At 37.7% G+C, this 21,497-nt stretch overlaps 1 protein-coding gene across 4 annotated transcripts in view; it reads left to right on the forward strand.

Moving 5' to 3' along the window:
* The window catches only part of LOC129762868 (calcium/calmodulin-dependent protein kinase type II alpha chain), a 154,059-nt gene that overhangs the window by 755 nt on the left and 131,807 nt on the right, over positions 1-21,497 (forward strand). For 2 of the 4 annotated variants that reach the window (XM_055761432.1, XM_055761435.1), the window contains exon 1: positions 17,491-17,974. The gene's annotated coding sequence lies outside the window, so the exon portion shown is untranslated. Of the gene's footprint in view, positions 1-17,490; positions 17,975-21,497 lie in introns of those variants that run through there. The other 2 variants (XM_055761433.1, XM_055761434.1) reach the window with 2 other exon arrangements.

The raw sequence follows: 21,497 nt of genomic DNA on the forward strand, positions 1-21,497 counted from the left end.
TGGTGCCTGCGAGTATTTGTTGTTAAATTCCTTTGCGTCGACTTTGCGTAGACTTTACTTTGTCTGTGTATCGTTAAGATGAGAAATCGACTCCGAACCAGTTTCCTGTCAGATTCGGACCAGCTGCTAATTGGTTAATGGTTGTAACTTCACATATGGCGGGATTTCTATTGTATTTACAGTGCTGCCGTTTTACGCATAGTTGTCCCATGTTCCAAAATCAGCAACTGAGAAAAATGCAAGAAAAGTTTTCTCGCATATTTGTCTACCAAAAGCTTCAAACATTTCAATTTAGCAATACACCGGGTTCTTTAGAAGCACTATATTATTGTTTAATGAAATGTGATGAGATCCCCTCACTGAATCAGTTAAGCTTGATTACGGGTTTCAAAATTCATGGTGGGACTGTTATGCCTAGAATATCAACATGGGACAATTGAACTTGATGTTGTTTTTTGATGTATTGGGAACAAACAATATTTTTTGTGTTTTTCCGAAAGATTATGCATAGAAACATCATTTTATGAAGAAATGAGTGAGAGATGAGTGATATGAGGCATTCGCTAACAAGGTGTACACGTGTTCTGTTAAAGTTTTTCTTATTTGTTTGAGAATTAATTCATTTTTTCAAACCAGAAATGAGTGCATTAGCCCTGCTGAAAGCGTGACATGAAATTCTTGCACTTGAGCCGATTTATTCGATATGGATCTACAAAAAATACATGGTGGGACAGTTATGAAAAGAATATCAACATGGGACAATTGAGCTTGATGTTGTGCTTTTAAAAGCTGGGAACAAACTATATGTTTTTTTTGTGTTTTTCCGTAAGATTATACATAAAAACAACGTTTTTTGAAGAAAAGTGAAAACCGTAAAAAAGTAACATGGGACAATTATGCGTAGAACGGCAGAGTGATAGGCATAAAAAACCCATGTTTAGAAACTTATCTCAATTTCTGTATTATTTAATCAAAAACTACTACCGTAATTTCATTGAATCGTTTGTTAACTATTACTCTTCCAAGTGATTAACAAGCTTTGTCTCTTTTGTTGGATTTTGTTTACTACTTTATATTACTAATATATGCAATTATGCGTTGACAACAAAAATCCCACCCCAAAAAATAATATTAAAATCACTCAAAACCTTTGAGTAACCCCTAGTTTCTTCGTGTTATGACAGTTAAAGCTGTGGTGTATTGGAAGCGATATTACAAAGTGTTTTTTACACTGTATTGAAAACAGGGTTGGATAACGATTTTCTCAATTTTGTTTGAATAAAAAACAATATTGTTAAGTAAAAATGGCAATTTCATAAGTCTTTATTATAAAAACAACATTTTTCATTGCATTTCCATCATATTAAACTGGATTCAATTCATAAAACGTAAACCAAATATTTTTTCAATGGCACGCAAAATAAAAATAGAAAGTAAGTATAGAAGCCCGAATTCGAGAAATATCAAATCACGTATGAGAAATTCCAAATGAGGGGCTCCGAATCGAAGGAGTGTATTTGTATTTTGATCAATTTCTCTTCATCAACTTTTTCTTTAGTTAACCCTTTGCGGTCGTATTTAATTTGGACATGGGGGTCATACTGGTCGGAATTATTTTTCCTTGAAAAAGCAGTGAATCATGCAAACTTATGAAAAATAAACATTTTTTCATTGTTTATATATATATATATATATATATATATATATATATATATATATATATATATATATATATATATATATATATATATATACATATATATATATTATATATATATATATATATATATATATATATATATATGTATTAACTTAATAATGTTTTTAAATAAAAATTATATTTTACTTGCTGACCCGGCAAACGTTGTTCTGCCATATATTGTATGTCTAGAGAATATTTTGGTTGGTGAAAATAACGAATATACTTCAAGAGAGTTTGTATGTTATCGTTCAGATCTGTAAAATCTAAATGATGATTTTCACAGTGAAACATACATATGCGTACACCTTATTTTCGAATTTTCCCTTTTTATTTTAAATATCTTTCTTTTATATGAAAATATGCATAGTCATTTTTTTCGAATTTTTCCAACCATCGCAAATATTTTTCAAAGTACTCTATCATTCTAATTTGGGTGAAGACAAACTCACAAAATAAAAAAAAACTCTCTTTTATATATAAAGATAATTTGTTTTCGTGTGAAATTTTTATTTTTATTATCCGTTGAATATGAGACACTTTTGCCATTGATGTAATAAATGTGTAATTAATACCAGCAATGTGTATCTGAAAAGATCAGCACTTTTTACTTTTTTACATGAGATTATTCAGATGACATAACATACTTGTGCAAACAATTATTCTGCTCTTTAAAAATAAATACTTCAACATAGTTTAAACAAGTAGTTACTACAATAATGATTCCTGCGCATCCGAAATTATCAGCAGAACTTTTCGCTTTAGATAAACTGCTATAGATTTTATCGCTTGAGACACGTATGCGACTATTCAAATAACATGAGATATTTATGCAAACAGTAGTTCTGATACTTATGAAAAATCTTTTCCATCACACCAAAGTGTTACAAAATTCTGCTGTAATGATTTTTGTCCTACAATGCTATGCATTTAACGCACTGTGCGTAAGATTCGCATGGTTTCTTGCTGTGGTGGCTGAGAGCAGACAAACGACCACACAGAGTTAATAACTCAACTGCATAAACGTTCCAATTTGAATTTACTATAGAATCCGATAAATGAGGTTCAATCTATCTTCCACATTGTCAAATACAGTTGGGAATCAGTTTGCAGCTAAGCTATGACCAAAAGAGAGAGTTGATGTAGAGTAAACTGACCAGACGTCCCGCGTTACGTGAGACAGTCCCGCATTTTAACAAAATGTCCCGCGTAGGATTACGTCCCACGAAACGTCCCGCATTTGGCAAAAGGAACGAAAATGTCCCGCGATATCAATATATTTCAGTATTACAATTTGATCATGTTGATTTTCTTAAATGGATGAACCTCAAAACAAAATTTTTATTTGTCAGACTGTTCAAGAGTGCTTCCAATGTATTCAACGATTAATACGTTGAGCTGGTTTCATCGCATCGACAGTGGACTTTTTGTTTAGAGAGTGTCAACAGGAAACGACAGCAACAAAATCGGAAAATTGATTTTTATGAAGATCTGATTTTCATAAAAATTTATAATGATTTTTATAAAAGTCCCCTATTGATCCGCAGGGACCAACGTGAGTCAAACGAAAGTTCATCTTGGGTCCTCTAGCTCGGTCAGGGCTTAACGTGTTAAATAAGCCGGAAGAACTAATGTATGCTGTACAGGAAGAGGCAGGGTTGTTTGATGAAGTATCAATGCAAATGAAGCAAATGTTGGCCGGAACCTCAATCATGGCTGATGAAAAGATGTATGTCGACATGTTTGGTAGTCAGTTATCTCTCCATTTTGGCCATTCGCTTAAATGTTTTGTATAGGCCGCAGTTGGGGTATGTTTGGAAGGTTGGCGGTCTACGCGACAATGTTTATCTCCAGCCGACCCATTATCCATTCTCCAGTGATCTTTTGGCATAATGGGCTGATCCCCGTTTCGGCATAAAGACCACATCACCTTCGCAAGTTTCGGCAAGCACTTCGTACTCGTTCCCCGTTTACCATATGACTCAAAAGAAGAGCGGCTTGGACATTCCCTTTTCGTCTGTCAGAGAAGGACCTTCTTCGAGAACTTGATGTGGGTGATATATTCGACGTCATCGCTTACCGGGGGAACGTAAAGTACCCGGTCCCCGGTCGTTCGTTGAATTCTAGCATCAAGCACGTCTCGTCTTCCATTATGAGCACGAAGAGAAGTTTTTCACTTCTTTCGCCAGAAAGAAGTTTTTCATTAGCACCTGAAGCTACTCCTTCTGGGTGATTGCCTGCTGCTCAGATACTGCCAGTCTCGTCTGACGCTTCCGTATATGAACGTTCATTTTAGCCAGGTTCTCCTTCAACGTTTGGCCGGTTGTTTCGATCTCCCGGCTTAAGAAGCGACAGGGAGAGGATGTTGTAAATACTAGATCGGCTATGTCTGGCGGACACAAAGTGCCTCAGAATGTCCAACTCCTTTGCTGTGGGGTGAAGCTGATAGTATGAAAAAATCATGAAGCTGCTTGACAGTGCTGCTGCTGTTTATCAACAGCCTTTTTTGTTGTAGGCTTAATAAACGTAATATTTAAGGAAAATTTGTTCCATTAAATTATTTATTGTAGTTTTGTTTTCATCGCCATCCGAAAATAGTTAATTTTTTCTAATGCATACGTTAACACCCATGAGCAGGATTATTAGGTGGAGCAGATGGCAGAATTTGCGAACGTAGTGTGCGTGATAGCATGCGTACATAGCTACTTTTCACAGTGTGACGTCAATATTTGTGTTTACAATCAATTGCTTTCCACATCCATGTGAAAACGCTTTTTTTCGGCATGTTTTTTATCAATTGAAAACAGATCTTTTCTTGGAGTTCCCACTGAATATGCGTATAATGCGACAGTTTGCAGTGGATATTTGTGAAATCATGTCGAAAAGGATGAATAAAAGTGATATTTTTTTTGTGTCATTTTCACTCTCTCACCTTCATAGAAACAAACAAATTTTCCTTATCTTTGCGATGATATGATGATGTTTTGAAGGCTCCCAGTACCGGTGTATGTGATTTGAGAAAAATTGTTTACAAGTAAGCAACATTTCATTGAAAATTCTGCTATTTCCGAGGACTAAGAATACGAATGTTCTCTGGACGTTTTTGCTCCTTAAATGATGGAAATAAGTCACAATACAATTATCATATATTAAAAAAACAATGAGTTACAAGATTTCATGAGCATTTTGGATCATGACATCATCAAATTGTGAGTCATTGAAATATAGTTTCGTTTCTTCCATATACATTCCATATTGAATGCAAATAATGACGACACAATATTTTGTTTACCAATACAAATATACCTCACCTACTGCTTCACCTCATATGTACCTCATTGCGTTAACACTAAATTGGATTAAAAATGGATTGAAATTTTCGAGCATTCCATTCGGTAATTTGAAGAAAATTGTTGAATTTGAATCGTGCTTGCCAGGCTTTAATGCTCTAACTGAGCCAGTGATATTCAGGTGTAAACAAAATCTAAACCACCAAAAAATCACAACTGAATGACGATAGGTTTCAGGTTTAATTGCAAGGACACATGTTAAGTGTTTCACGAATAAATGAGACTCACTTAACTATGGTTTATTTTCACATAACGTTTTGTTTTTTGTGTCCCGCGTTAGACCTTTGACCATCTGGTCACTTTAATGTAGAGAAATCGATGATGTCACTTACACCCCTTTCATTTTGAGCCCCTCAAATGAAATCGACAAATAATGAAACATGAGTATTTTTAATTCAAATGAAAGTTTGTATTCCGTTTGAGTTGGAGGAAATATGAGTTTTCCACAGCCATTGGGAATTTTTTTTACTCAAGTGTAACTTTTGAAAAGGGCGTATCGATTTTAGTAAGAGAAATCTTGGATAATTTATATTTCAAAAACTATGAGTCGTACCAAAATAGTGTCTTAGAAAGAGTAATAGAGAATTGATGTTAAAACGTGAAAAAAATATACACTGAGAAAACTTTAATTTGCAATATCTTGAATATGTATTTTTTATTTATTTTTTTTCATATAAAATAGAAGTCATGTAAAAAAAATTAAAAATCGAGTCCAAGATAGAAAAACTATTTTTGGCGAACTTTGTAGACCATCAATTTTTTATGAATTCTGATGTGATTTAAAATAAAAAAGCTCTTCACCAATCTTCTGCTAAATGCTGCTTTTTTACAGTAAATAGGCTCTTTTAATACGATTGTCATGTTATACCCTCATGTTCATGAAATTAAAACTAAAAAACTAAAAAAGACAATAAATTAGAAATGTTTTTTTTTCAAATATTTCGAGAATGGCTGCATTCAGAAGGATATTGACAAAGAGCTTTTTTATTTTAAATCACATCAGGATTCATAATTTCTGGCTAAATATGATAATTAACATACAAAAATTTGAGATTTCAAAAATTCATAAGAATTCGATGTTCCACAAAGTGCGTCAAAAATAGTTTTACCATCTTGGACTTATTTTTTAAATTTTCCGCATGACTTCTATTTTCTATAATTTTTTTTTAAATTCAAAAATACATATTTTAGATATTGCAATTTTTTTCTCATTGTATATTTTTCTCACATTTTAACCAAGGCGCCTAGAAGTATATCCTAAGGTGGGCCAACTTGCTAAAAGTACTCTTCATCCATCTTGGAAGTCTACTGTGTTTTGTTTGTAAACAAAACACAATATGCTAGTGCTGAAGCTCGCTTCTGATCAGTTTGTCTCTTTCACGCTTCAAGCAAATAATTCCCCTTCTGCTTTCTTCCGTACTGTTTTCCTATACCGCTCCCCTAACCAACTTACTGTAGAAAACTCATATTTCTTCCAACCGAAACGAAATACAAACTTTCATTCGAATCAAAAATACATGTTTTAAAAATCTGTAAGCAAAAAAGTTCAAAGCATCAAAATTTGATGTGGTCTCCTGAAGCTTCAACGACCTGTTGAAGACGTTTGGGCATTCTATCGACCAAGTTCTGAAGGTGCTGAGGGTTGGTTTCGTTCCACGCCTTCTGAAGAGCCCTGAAATAAGTGTCCTTATTAGTGACACCATCTTGCACCACTTTGTTGTCGAGAATGGCCCACAGGTTCTCAATCGGGTTGACATCAAGACTTTGTGTTGGCTATTCAATGTTTTTTTTTGCGTGAACGGAAATAGACTTTGGTCTTCTTAGCATTATGCTTCGGGTCGTTGTCCTGTTGGTAAACGAAGCTGTTTCGTAGGCCAGTTTTTCGAAGCGATTTCTTCAGGTTGTCCTTAAGAGGGTAGCACACTATGAACACCATTAAAAGTATGTGATTATCACAATTTTTTCAACGAGAAAATAAATTCCTATGATTAATCTAACATCACAGTTTTATTAAATATATATTATTGAACAAACAAAAAAATATTAGTGTCAATTGGACTGTCCCCTGAACAGCCTTGCAGCCAAAACCATGTAAACTGGGGGGAGTTATACAAGGTTTTCTAATGGACCGATTTCAACCACCCTTTTTTTTACTTAATCTTAGATATATTTCCTGTCAGGATATTATGTTTTTTTTTTGTAAAAAAATGCGTTTTAGCCTCAAAAATCGAGACAAAAATGCTCACCAAAACATAATTTTTCAAAATATTGAAAACGATGACAGGAAATTTAGTGGAGAATCTGAGAAAACCAATTTCATCAAAATCGAGAGGACCATTCCGGCGGTAGTACTCCCATCAGTTTGCAAAACATGGTTTCGAGAAAAACGCGTTTTAAATTGTGGATACATTTATTTCGTTTATTTCACATCGTATCTTTCAGTATGCAATCCCTGGACCATAGAACTGTCCTTTAACGCTTAAAAGGTGATCTTCCTGTCGCTTTTTTGTTGCCAAATTGGACTTGCGGGCTTCTCTAGTTGTTTCTGAGATCCGCTTCTCTGTTTTGGGTTTGCTAACAATGTTTCGTTCAAATTCCAACCGTTTCAGTGGGAATTTGCCCGGATCACGGACTTTTTTTTTGTGAATCTGCTCTTGAGTACATGCTCAGCTGGTCTGCGTCGTACGGTTCTGGCCGATACCGCCGACGAGAGGCTTCCCTGAATGACTTTGATAATCTTCCGACGACGACCTCTTCGGGATCTGTCAGCAAGCGAATTGTAAGCTTCGTGCTTGAGCACAATTTTATGGACTGCTCTCCGGCCTATTCCGAACTTCTCTGCAATCTTCCGCTGTAAAATCTGCTGTAAATGATCCTGAACAACAAGATTTCGGGCATGCATGCTGATTTTCTTTCCACCCATTTTGATTTTGTTGAAAACTCTTTATGCAGACCACAACAATTGACTTTTATGTGTCAACGTAAGCAACACTTTGTTTATAACGCGTCAACTGAATAACTGAAAGGTTGCAAATAATATTGCACAGCCCTAGCTGTCATAATTGTAAAAACGAGGGGTTACTCAAAAGTTTTGAATGATTTTAATATTATTTTTGGGGGTGGGCTTTCACTTTTGTCATTGCATGTTTACACACTTTAAAGAAGTCATGTAAGGAAGTAAACAAAATTTAACAAAAACGGCAAAACTTTATTTATTTATTTATTTATTCATTTGGATGAGGGAAAAGCCCATTTAAGTGTGGCTCATGGCTATTTTTTTCTTAAATGGGCATAAAACCTCCTCCTTTTAAGCATCAACAGATTTAAATAATCCTAATGACACATAATGTACTTAAATTTAACATCAGATATCTTATTCTACTTAATGGTAAACCTAGACTAAACTAATGGGAGACAATATAATAAGCTAAACTAAACTAACGGAGCACTTCACGAAACCTACTTTTATTAGCAGAGCGGCACAAATGGAAATCAAAAACACAATAACAACGATTAAACACACGATACATACTACTGATTGGCTCATTGTGGCCGTAGTTCGTGCGGAATGTCGGAATTCGAAGGAAATCGTGCGAACGAAGGGTACTTACTTGAGAGAGTAATAGTCAAATTTGTTCTTTATCACTAAATATTAGACACGTATTTTTTATTTTTACTAGAGTTTTTTGATTTAGGGTGGCCCGAAAAATATTTTTCCAATGATGCCTTTTCTTTAAATTCATAACTTTTAAACCACTGAACCGATTCAGACAATCGACATATCAAATTGAAGATAATGAGTCATAACTCAAGAACAGAGAACATAGAATAAGAACAAGAACAATAGCGCCCCTGATTTTGTGTTATATTATGTAACGATAACGAAAACCAAAACCAGTAATTCGTTTATTTTTGCAGGCTCAGTAACTTAAGTTTAAAGGAGCCGAATTCTTAAATATAATTTTAAAACTATATATATATAAACAATTTTCTTACATCTATGTACAACCAGTTTCTTCGTAAGTGTTATATTTTTTCCAGAGAAGAGATCATTACCTTCAATTTGATACGTCGATTGTCTAAGTCGGTGCAGTAGTTCAAAAGTAGTGAATTTTTGAAAAGCCTAAAATGGGAATTGGCGGCCCAATAAAAAATAAAAAATACGGGTGTAATATTTTGCGATAACATTTCACGAACCACTATATCGGTTTGGCATGGAATGGCCGATATATCATAAACATTTAATTTACATTATATAATACAATCATCTGTTTTAAGTCCGATCCGATCCCATTGGCAACTCACTCGGGGTGCCACAGGGAAGTGTTTTAGGGCCCATTTTGTTTATTTTATACATAAATGATCTGCGACGAATTTTACGATACTGTGACATTAATTTGTTCGCGGATGATACTGTCCTGTTCATCGCAGCTAAGGATATAAAAGAAACCGCGGAACACATAGACGAAGATTTGCATTCTCTGGCTCAGTGGCTTAAATTTAAACAATTAAAGTTAAATGTTGGCAAAACAAAATACATGCTCATTTCTGCAGCAAACTCCAGTATTGACGTAAATTTTGAAATAGATGGTGAGACATTAGAACGCGTGAAAGAAATCAAATACTTAGGAGTTATTATTGATGACACGTTAACTTTCAAGTCTCACATCAATAATGTCATCAAAAAGATTGCCAAGAAGTACGGCGTTTTGTGTCGTTTGAAGAAAGAGTTGACAATAAACAGTAAAATTAAATTGTATAAATCATTGATTTCACCGCACATAGATTTTTGCTCGTCGATCCTCTTCCTTGCAAATAATACACAATTAACGAGATTGCAGCGTTTACAAAATAAAGTAATGCGTTTGATTTTAAGATGTAGTAGATACACTTCCTCCAGTTTGATGTTGGAAGCGCTACAGTGGCTATCTGTGAAGCAGAGAATTTATTACATGACAATGGTGTTCATCTTCAAAATTTTGAACGATATGCTGCCTCGATATTTGTGTGATCGAATTGAAAGAGGAAGTGATGTTCATAGATACAATACAAGAAACGCGAATGATGCAAGAACACCCAACTTTATGTTTAGTAGGTCGCAGAACTCGTTGTTATATAAAGGTATAAATTTCTTCAATTCGATGCCCAGAGAAATTAAACGTGCGGCAACAATGGCAGAGTTCAAGAAAATGTGTATTTCACACGTAAAATCTGTTTTGTAAACAGGTTTTATAATTTTTCCTAAATCATTCATTTATGTTTGCAATTGATAAAAATTAATAAAATTTATTTACAGGTTAAACTACCATGTTCGTACTGATGATGATGATTTTTTTTTGTTTTGTTTATGTATATTGTAAAAAAAAAAAGTAATAAGCGTTGTCTACGAGAGTTTGAGCCTCGCGCGCGTTTGGTCGGCCTGGACTATGTTAATGGAACACTGGCAGAACACTGATATATAATGAAATTTTTATGTGGGTCTGAAGTGGAAACTGGAATGGGGATAGCTCATTCAGAATTGTCGTAAACTATCTTATCATAAGATGGTTATATCGAGTATTTGTGAATGTGGCAGATCTCTATCATGTTCTAAGTAGACACTTTTAGATATTGGGTTCGATTCCCAATCTGTCAAGGATCTTCCCGGGTTGGAAATTTTCTTGACATGCCTTAAAAAAACTTTGGGTCTGAAGTTGGGATTATCATTATGATAATGTCGATAAGGATAGGACCATTGTTTTTCTTTTAAAGTTTTTGCCTATTTATGATGTTCGATTAATAGAAATTCATGCCTGCAACAGAGTCAGTTCGCTGTTTTGTTTTATAATACTGATATCTTAATTTGGTTAAATATAAATATTATCTATTAGATAAATCGGCCAGTTCAAACCTTTGTAGGGGTATGAGGTGGGTCATCATCATCATTTATCATTTAAGTCAAATATGCGCCGTTTTGTTCGATGACTTGTTCCCAACGAGATGCCAACTTCATAATACCCCTGTTATAGAAGCTCGCTTCCTTATTGGCAAAAAACTGGGATAGCCAATTTTCACAGGCCTCTTTTGTGGCTAACTTCTGACTACCTAGCTCGTTCGCCATGGACAAAAACAGGTGGTAGTCACTTGGTGCAAGGTCCGGACTATACGGCGGATGCAAAAGAACCTCCCATCCGAGCTCCCGGAGCTTCTGGCGCGTCACCAAAGAAGTGTGTGGCCTGGCGTTGTCCTGATGGAAGACAATACGGCCTCTTCTTCATGAGTGCTACCTTTAAGCGGTCCAGTTGTTGGCAGTACAGGTCCGAATTGAGCGTTTGGCCATAGGGAAGCAGCTCATAATAGATTATTCCTTGACAATCCCACCAAACACACAGCAGAACCTTCCTGGCCGTTAATGAGGGCTTGGCCACCGTCTTAGCCGCTTCAGCGGGCTTCGCCCACGACCGTTTGCGCTTCACGTTGTCGTAAGTGACCCACTTTTCATCGCCAGTCACCATCCGCTTCAGAAACGGGTCGATTTTGTTGCGATTCAGCAGCGATTCACATGCGTCGATACGGTCAAAGATGTTTTTTTGCGTCAACGTGTGTGGCACCCATACATCGAGCTTCTTTGTGAATTCAAGCTTCTTCAAATGGTTAATAACGGTTTGATGACTTATCCCCAGCTTTTGGCCGATGCTACGGCTGCTACTATGCCGGTCTTTCTCTGCTAAATCAGCGTTTTTGTCGCAATTTTCGACGACAGGCCTTCCGGAGCGTGGTGCATCTTCGACGACCTCTACACCAGAACGAAAACGTTGAAACCATCGTTGTGCGGTGGAAATGGAAACTGTATCAGGTCCATAAACTGCACAAATTTTATTGGCAGCTTGAGATGCATTTTTGCCTTTGTCATAGTAGTACTGTAAAATATGTCGGATTTTCACTTTATTTTGCTCCAAATTTGCGACACTATAACTCACGAACGACTTAACCAAACAAAACACTGTCAAGGACTATATTATAGCGCGCAAAAATACCTTTCCAACAAGCTATAGTATGACTCGATACAATGAATACAACTAGAACTACGCGCTTACAACGACACCTCGCGGAAATGCCGCAGGACTTTTTTGACAGCCTAATATTTAATATAACTTTCAAATTTATTTAATGTCAGGATGTCAATATGCAAAATAATTATTTAGGGTGTAGTGGAACTGGACAACCGTTTAATGACAGCGATGCTCTGGAGGGTAGTTGGAAGCTGATAGGCTCGATTTATATCGAAGTTGTTGGATCATCGAGCACTTGCCAATTATAACTTGTCGGTTGTGTTTCCACGTGTTTCCACGATGTGGCATAAATCAAGGAAGGAGGGTTGATCATAGTACGATGTCGGAAGTAACTGCGGATTATCTGATAAACTAAAGCGCTGACATTGCGAAATTAGTGAGCAAGCTCAACCATCATGCCAAACGTTGTCGAACACCATAACATTGCTGTGGACTTAGAAACTGCCATGAGGAGGCGATCTGGCGTAGTGGTAACATCCATACTTCTCACGCTAAGGATCATGAGTTCGATTCTCACTCCCGACATTCTTCCAGAATGGAAGTAACAGTGACGAACTAGCCAAAAATGTTTAAAGTAACTATAATAGAGAAAAAAAAATTAAAACTGCCATATGATCGAGGTTCTGCCAAAACGAACCATGCGCCAAAAAGATTATTTTGAGATATTTCAATTTAAAGTTTGAGCTTCCACTAATTGACCGTGGCTGATCAAATATATTATTTTATTGTCACGTATTACAAATATTACAAACAAATCCCAGACATCCTCAAAGTAGTGAGATTAAAAATACTTGTAAAATAACACATGAATACAGAAAGATTGACTTTTAGTTTTGGTCTTGTACTCGGTTCGCTTTGGCAGAATGAACGTTAAAAATATGGTTTTCAGTTCAATGTGATTGGATGTATTTGTAGCCTGAATCGTCACCACGATAATAATATTGAAATGGTTGAGAAAAACTTATGATTCCTCGTGGCTGATCAATTCGTAACCAATATCGACAACGTTTTGATCATTTGGAACCAGCTTCATGAAGAATTAATGGTTCCCAGGTGGTACTTATTTCATCAGTTGTTGAATGTCGATGTACTTCGCACGAGAAATGCTGTGCCCGTTTGGGTGTAAAAGTTCCATAATGGTTTGACAAAAAAAGCTCCTGAAGCTCCTATTCACTACCTCAACTTTAACTTAAAGAAGGAATCGTCTGGGTCGTGGCTATACTTAAACATAAGTATTCCGGTTTTCGATTTTATCAGCTGAAAAGTCTCGGGATTTTTAATGAAAACAATCGTTTTTTGGACAAAGCTGAATTTATTCCTCAACATAGTTTCCTTCGAGGGCAATTCTCTTGGTTTAGCGAGTTTCCAACAATTCGATTCCCCTTCTGTAGTACGTCTAACGTCTTCAAAATATACCTCACTGCCACTCTGCAGATTGCCTTTTGGACTCAGGAGTGTGGTAATGGATCCACGTTTTATCCATTGTCACGAAACGTTGAAAGAAGTCCACTCGATTACGATTACGCATCTACGTGTCGCTATTTTTGGTCAGCAAACGCGGCACCCATCGCGCGGATGACTTTTTCATGTCCAAAATGTCGTGTAAAATGTATTCCACTCGTTCTTTTGAAATGTCTACGGCCTCAGTTAATTCGCGTAACTTCACTTTACGAGTCGATGCACTTGTTTTACGATTTCTGAATTCGTAGCCTCTTTTAGGCTTCAAGAGCTGCGGTGCTTGTACGGCCCATCGATAAGCTGTTGTTCTCGAAGGGGCATTGATTGTTCAGGAGTTTTTCCCATCAAAAAACAATGTTTGATCAAAATACGATATTCCTCTTTTTCCATTCCCTATACGAATACTCAGGTTGTGACAATAAAACAACTGTAGTTTGTGAACAAATAAACGAAATGTCATGAAACTTCTACTAGTGACAGATGAAACTCTCAAAATGAATCTTATTTAGTGGAGCCATCTGTTGAAAAATCCCGAGACTTTCCAGCCCTTGTAATATTTGTTTTGACGTAGAACTACGTCTTTCAGGAAGGGTGGCAAATCAGAAAACAGGCCACGTTTTTATGAAATAAAGTTAACATTAATACCTATTTTCAATGTGCACGAATTCTTATGATTTGCATATCAATCGAATCGGAAATTCTCTAAGACTTGTTTGATATGCTATACATTACAATTCTCTAATTTCTAAACGTATTAAATTCATGAAAACAGAAACAACTTACACTTGTTTTGCCGATTCGTGTGCTAACCCTAACCGTATTTCGAATGCTCATAACTCGAACATTTCTTAACAGATCGTAAAGATGTTTGCATCAATTGATAGGAAATATTTCTACGCGTCTATCAGAATTAATAAAATGTTATTTTTCATGAGATGAACAATTTAATAACTGTAAAATGTCAAGCGTTATCTAAACGCCCTAACTGGCTTATGCGATTGAGCCTTACAAATAAATGAACTGAATAAAAAAAAAACGCCCTAACTGTCAAGTTTTGATTGGCCCGATTTACGGTTTCTCCAACACAGACTTCAAAATCGATGTATCTGTGGAAATCCGCTTTGCAAATATACACACAAGCCAGGGGTGTTTTGTTCCCACCAATCTGTGTTTCCCTAACACGGACTTCAAAATTAATACTTTACCAGCCGTGATCTTTACCTATACCGTGATTAACTTTCGCGGTTCGAGAACTACGTAAACATGAGATGTGCAATAAATTCAGAAGGAAATGTAAAATACAATGATCGTTTGAGAATTCTTCCGTTCCCATATTTTGGTATCCAGAATTTTGGAATATAGATATAAACTGCATTTATTTAGATACAAAGTATATTTCGTGGAAGTATGCTTTCAAATCCCCGTAGGAAAGCCTTACTGTTGCATGTTGTAGGGTTCGATTCCACCTCAAGCGGAATATGGGATCATAAGTGTCTATAGTTTGTAATCGATATCTTAGAATGAGAAGTTATGGTGCGGGTTGCCAGCGCTGTTCAATCGTAAATGTAATATATTAATATATTATATATCTAATATGTCAATCTACGGTCTGGTAGCGATATCCATATTATTGTTCGATTCAAATGAAAGTTTTTACTACTGAAGTAGTAACAATAAAAATAACTAAAAAGTTGTTGCAAAAATTTCGATGCATTCTAAAATAATATTCAAGTGGTAAACAGGTGGATTACATAATATAATAGCGTTGTTCTACGTCGAAAATGCGGTCGTGTCCTAGATACAACCCCTTACAATTTTTTTTTATTGTTTACATGGATCTGGACTAGAGGACCCCATATTTTGAAATATTTTTTCTTGAGGATTTTTATAACATATAACATATCTAACAATCAGGGAAGCGTTTTTTTTTTGTTTTTGAGTTATGGGTTATGGAACATGATAATATTTGTTCACTAGTAATGTAGCTTTCAGTTCAGCGGCTTATGATACTGATAAATTGCAACGTAAGTGTGACTTATCTAAAGTTTTCGCATTCAAAATTTTGATTGTTTCCTATTCAATCGCTTCATATTTCTCTTTTTGTTCGAAAGCACGAATGAGTACATTGTCCATGAACAACCAGCCCACAGCAGTATAGAAACGAAGAACCCAGTGATCCGAACACACAACCAACATTTTGACTCATCGATTAAACTAACCGTTAGAATCGTAGATAAGATTTCTATGCATTTTTCGGAAACTTCCGTTTCTACAATATATTCAACTGTGAGAAAAATGTAATTTAGACAAGACCCTGGTGGTCTGGCTTTGCGGTTCTTCTTTTTGGCCGCGGTTCAGCGGTTGGGAGCCACTGACTTATAACCCTGGAAGTTCTTCAAAAGTTTTTAAATCTCAAGTATCTAATTTGTTTGATACTCCTGTTTTTACAACTGTTAATAACATAAACAAACAGCCCATGTTTATCGTACATTATCATTGATAGCAGCAGTTCTACTAATAGAAGTACCGGTAGGTTTCTTCGTTTTTTTTTCAAAAATTAATGCTTTATTCTGCAAAAATGGTGACAAATTTAATATTCAAAGTATTGCCCATCGCTAGTCACAACTTTTCCCATCTTTCTGGCAATTGACGGATCCCTTTGCCGAAATAATCGGCCGGTTTGTCGGCTAACCACGAATCGGTCCAATTTTTGACTTCATCTAAATTGGAGAAGTGCTGGTCAACCAGGCCATGTTTCATCGATCGAAAAAGGTAGTAATCGGACGGAGCAATGTCTGGAGAATACGGCGGGTGGGATAGGACCTCCCATTTCAGCGTTTCCAAGTATGTTTTGACCGGTTTCGCGACATGCGGCCGAGCATAGTCGAGCTGCAAAATAACTTTATCGTGTCTTTGCTCGTATTGTTGCCGTTTTTTCTTCAGTGCACGGCTAAAACGCATCAATTGTCATCGGTAGAGGTCCCCCGTAGTGGTTTCATTCGGTTTTAGCAGCTGGTCCCACCAAATAGACAGCGGCCGGGCCGGGGTATCCATACGTTGCCCGACGTTTAGGATTGTCGCAATGGACCCACTTTTCATCGTCAGTAACGATTCGATGCAAGAAATCTTTTCTTTTATGCCGTTGGAGCAGTTGTTCGCACGTGAACAAACGGCGTTCGACGTCTCGTGGCTTCAATTCATGCGGCACCCAATGTCCTATCTTTCGGATCATTCCCGTTGCTATTAAACGATCGGATATGGTTTTCTAAGCTACTCCAAGTGTATCTGCAAGTTCTTGTTGCGTTTGTAACGGATCTTGATCGAGTAAAGCTTCCAATTCTTCATCTTCAAACTTTTTTGACGGTCCGGAACGTTCTTCGTCTTCCAAGTCAAAATTACCACTTTTAAACCGTGCAAACCACGGCTGACACGTTCGCTCAGTTGGAGCATGGTCACCATAAACTTTCACCAAAATGTGATGACTTTCCGCAGCTTTTTTCTTCATATTGAAGTAATGAAGTTACACTCCCCGCAAAAACTCTCTCGTTGGAAAGAAATTCGACATACTCGAAGTGGCAAAAACTATATTGTTTACGCTTCAACGTTTTGACATATACTGAAGAAGATGCGCAATGACAGTAGCTTTCCAATGAATGTCTGGAAATTTGACGCACTGGAATAATAATCAAGTTACGCCATCTATTGTAAAACCGAAAAAACTTACCGGTACAATTCCAAAAAATATCCTCGCAACATCACAGAATCGAATGTTCCTCTGTAGACTCTCGATTTTTCTCGTAAAATATCTGCATTTTGTTTCACCGCACGACGACGTTTGAGGAGGCACGGCCAGTACGCGTGCCTGTGAGTTTTTCCTTCCCTTTCTCGAGAGGGGTAAAAGTGCGCTCTCCGGGCCGACCTGCCAGTTAGTCTTGACTTGCTGTCTGTCGTCGTCGTCGTCGTCGTCGTCGCCAGAATTGAGTGCATTTTCCCAAGTGTGGGTAACGGGAAGGAAAAATATAAATATCCATACAGAAAATTTGGTTGCACATTGTTACACACAGGATAGCCATCGGATAGCGTGCGGCGTTGGAAAGAGGAAGCACCCGTGTGAACGCCGTGTGGATGAGTGCAAATATCTATCGGTGGTCATATCTGTGGTGATAATATGTGCTGAAAAACGGCACGCGAAGCAAAATATTGGCCAATTTCCCCGAGAGAGCAGTTGAAAAGTGAAATTTTGTGAAACGCAGATTCGTGCCGAGAAATATAAGAAACATTTTTTTCGAACAACAGTGGGAAACGGAAAATTTCATCAGAACGAACAGTGTGAAAAGTGGCGAGAGTTCATCAAGTAGTTGCAAAGACAGTGAGGAGAAAATCGACCTACGGCCAGTAGCTATCGAAGAAGAAAGGTACGCTTTTGCCATAGTGCAAATATAAGAGCAAATATATTTCTAGTTCTAGTTGAAATCCTACAGGTATCCCCAAGTGCCCGTGGTTGGTTATCAGTGTGCAAGTCTTGGTTTTTGTGTCAACGCGTTGTTTGAGTCCTTCCGTGGCAAAATCGATTCGAAGGGAGCTGAATTATTTGTAGCGAAATTGAAATTGAACCTTGGCTGATCGTCCCCTTCGGTGGAGTTTGTTCCGACTTCGGACTTCCCTCGGTGCCACGGCTCGCGACCAACCTCCGGTCGGAGCATTTTTTTTTATTGGTTCCGCTGGTAAGGCAAAATTATAACGACCCAATTTTCGTTTCTCTCCCATCGACCCGTGTTTTATATCGGCTGTTATTTTCGTACAGTGTTTGGCCAGTGCGCAGCCACAGACGGTGGACATGCGCACCGGGCTGCGGCTGTTTTGCCGTGCGACAAAAAGGAACACATCAATACACAGCTTTTCTCAGCTAGACGGAAAAGACTGTCAGCAGTCAGAAGGGGAGTCCGAGATGGGTGGAAAATCTGCGGGGGTGAAGGTGGTGGTAGTGGGCACGAGGTAATCCCCCATATTCACTGTGACCGTAATCTGTTTGTCAGCGAACGGAACAGAATAAGGCGGCATTATTGATACGTTAGTAAACAACAGTAGCGAGCGTCCGAAAACGTCAACAGACGCGAAAATGTTCCGATCAATATCGTGATGTTTTGATGGAATTCGGATGCTGTGGGAAAACTGCGAGGGTACGGCACACCACCCCTTCTGGGTTCCACTGGGCAGCCATCATAACTGAATTGTTTACCAATGGAAGTCGTGAATTGAGTAGTTTTACCTTCTCATTTATTGCTACTGGGGTTGAAGCTATATTCGGTTTCAGTATTTGAACGATGATTTTATCGACGCTAATCCAGTACTACAGTATTGAACAAAATATTTGTAGTTGATCATGCACAATCAATGAACCGACATTGAATATTCCACGTGGTTTAGTGGAATCAAAAGGTTCTTTGTTGAATAGACGTTGTAAACCTTAAACGGCTAAGTTGAATCTGTAGCTGGTACTCGAAGAAAGGTGTGGTTTATCAAAACGTCATATACAGTACTGGGCAAAATGAAGTACGCGCCTGTGATTTTTTTTCAAACTTTCTTTGTAAAATCTAAGACAGATAGATATTCAAAGTGTTCTAACAAAACACAGTACTGGAGGTGTACTTTCGGGCTATGTTGGACACAGCGACATGAGAACTTAAAAAGAGCACTTATTGATAAATTGTTATATTTTTGGTGCACAAAATAATGTACGCATTACAGTAATTCTAAATTCAAACTGATTCTTCTCTACATTAGTATTTAGTTTGACCATCTTTAGCTTCAATCAACGATTACAGGCGTCGAGGCATACTTTCCACGAGGTGTCTGATATTTTGGAAGTTGATATTCACCTAGGCTTTTTTCAAAGCTTCAAAAAATTTGTCGCGGTTGGTGACATCTCTCTTGTCGACATTTTGATTCAAAATGAACCACAATATTTCCATTTTTTTCCATGGATTTAAGTGCGGGCTTTGTGGTGGCTAGTCTAATACGTGAAGCACGAATGTAGGCAGTGGTTTTGTGGGTGGTATTTTTTTTCCAAATATATATTTTATTAAGGCACATGTGGCGTTAGCCTGACGGGGCCGGGAGTCCAATATTTTGACAATTTTTGTCATACAACTATGTTAGTAATATGTAACCGATTACTCGCGATTGGCTCGAGGTTAGTATTACAAGTGTTCTCATAATTCTTGTAAGTTCTCATGTAAGCTCATCAACCTGGAACTATTGGACGCGAGACGCAAGGTAACGAAAGCATGCTTCGTTGCAAATCTCTTGCAGGGCAATATCGATTGTCCTATACTGTTCAGTATGCTGCACATTAATACCCGTCGTCGTCATCTACGATCACACTCATTTCTCATCATACCTCATGCTAGAACGAACTATGGCCTACATGAACCAGTGCGGAGTATGTGTCGTGTTTTCAATAAGTGTTACTTTGTGTTCGAGTTCAATGTGTCACAAGAATCGAATAAGCGCGAATTTAGACGATTTTTTGGTTAGTTTACGGTGTTGTCAGTTTTAAAATTTGTGTTGTTAGTTTAAGTTAGTTTAAGTACTAATGTCATTGGGATGGAAATCATCTGTTGGCAAATACAAAGAAATACAAATACAAATTGGTATGTTGCAGTCTTCGATGCTCTGTACGTGTGCCCGATACGGGATACTTCCTATTGGGATGCAGCTGACCATTAATCAGCAACGCCCCCCTAATCTGTACCCCATATCTAGCGTGGTGCGTCTTTCTCGACTCGAGGAATCCAGGATAGAATGGTCACTAGCCGGCGCAATCAACGGCTCGTGTAGAGTTGTCATGAGCGGTACAACCTTTGGCTCTTGTTGAATGATCAGTGGACTGCACAACCTTCGGCCCGTGCATCTGTAAAGAGTGTGTGTATGTATTGCCGCGACTAAGTAAAAGTTTATCGATCGGATAGGAGGGATATGAAACGGGACACAACGAAGGAAACATCATTAAACGTTGACATCAGCGTTTCTGAGGAACAGGTATAGATGAAGCAGAAGATCAGGATCACGGCTACCTAAGATATCCCGGACGGGGATCTCCGATTGTCTGCCTTGTGCTCTCAGTGCTCTAGAGAGCTGAGAGCGAGCAGTATGGAACCGGATACACGACCAGACAACATGCTCGATGTCGTGGTAGCCATCGCCACAATCACAAAGATTGTTTGCTGCGAGCCCAATGCGATAGAGATGCGCGTTTAGGTTGTAGTGATTGGACATAAGCCGAGATATCACGCGAATGAAATCACGACCTACATTCAATCCCTTGAACCATGCACTCGTCGAGACCTTAGGGATAATCGTGTGTAACCAACGACCGAACTCATCGCCACTCCACATGCGCTGCCAACTTACGAGCGTATACTGACGAGGAATGTGAAAAAATTCATTATAAGCAATTTGCCTTTCAAAAAGTGTGCCTTCCAAAGCGCCCACCTTAGCTAGCGAGTCCGCTTCTTCATTCCCCGGAATCGAGCAATGAGAGGGAACCCATGCTAAGGTAATCTTGAATAATTTTTCGACCAAAACACTCAATAGTTGTCTTATTCTTGTTAGGAAATAAGATGAGCGTTTATCAACTTTCATTGAGCGGATTGCTTCTATTGAGCTGAGATTGTCTGAAAAAATAAAATAGTGGTCGATGGGCAATGTTTCAATGATCCCTAATGCGTAATATATCGCACCCAGTTCAGCGACATACACGGAACAAGGATCTTTGAGTTTGAAAGAGGCACTGGACATTTCATTGAAGATGCCGAAGCCAGTGGACCCGTTTATGAATGAACCGTCAGTAAAGAACATTTGATCAGATCTAACTTTCCCATATTCTGCCGAAAATATCGGCGGAATAGAATCGGAGCGTAGGTGATCTGGGATTCA

The sequence above is a fragment of the Toxorhynchites rutilus genome, chromosome 1 (assembly GCF_029784135.1).
Source record: "Toxorhynchites rutilus septentrionalis strain SRP chromosome 1, ASM2978413v1, whole genome shotgun sequence".
Classification (NCBI taxonomy): domain Eukaryota; kingdom Metazoa; phylum Arthropoda; class Insecta; order Diptera; family Culicidae; genus Toxorhynchites; species Toxorhynchites rutilus.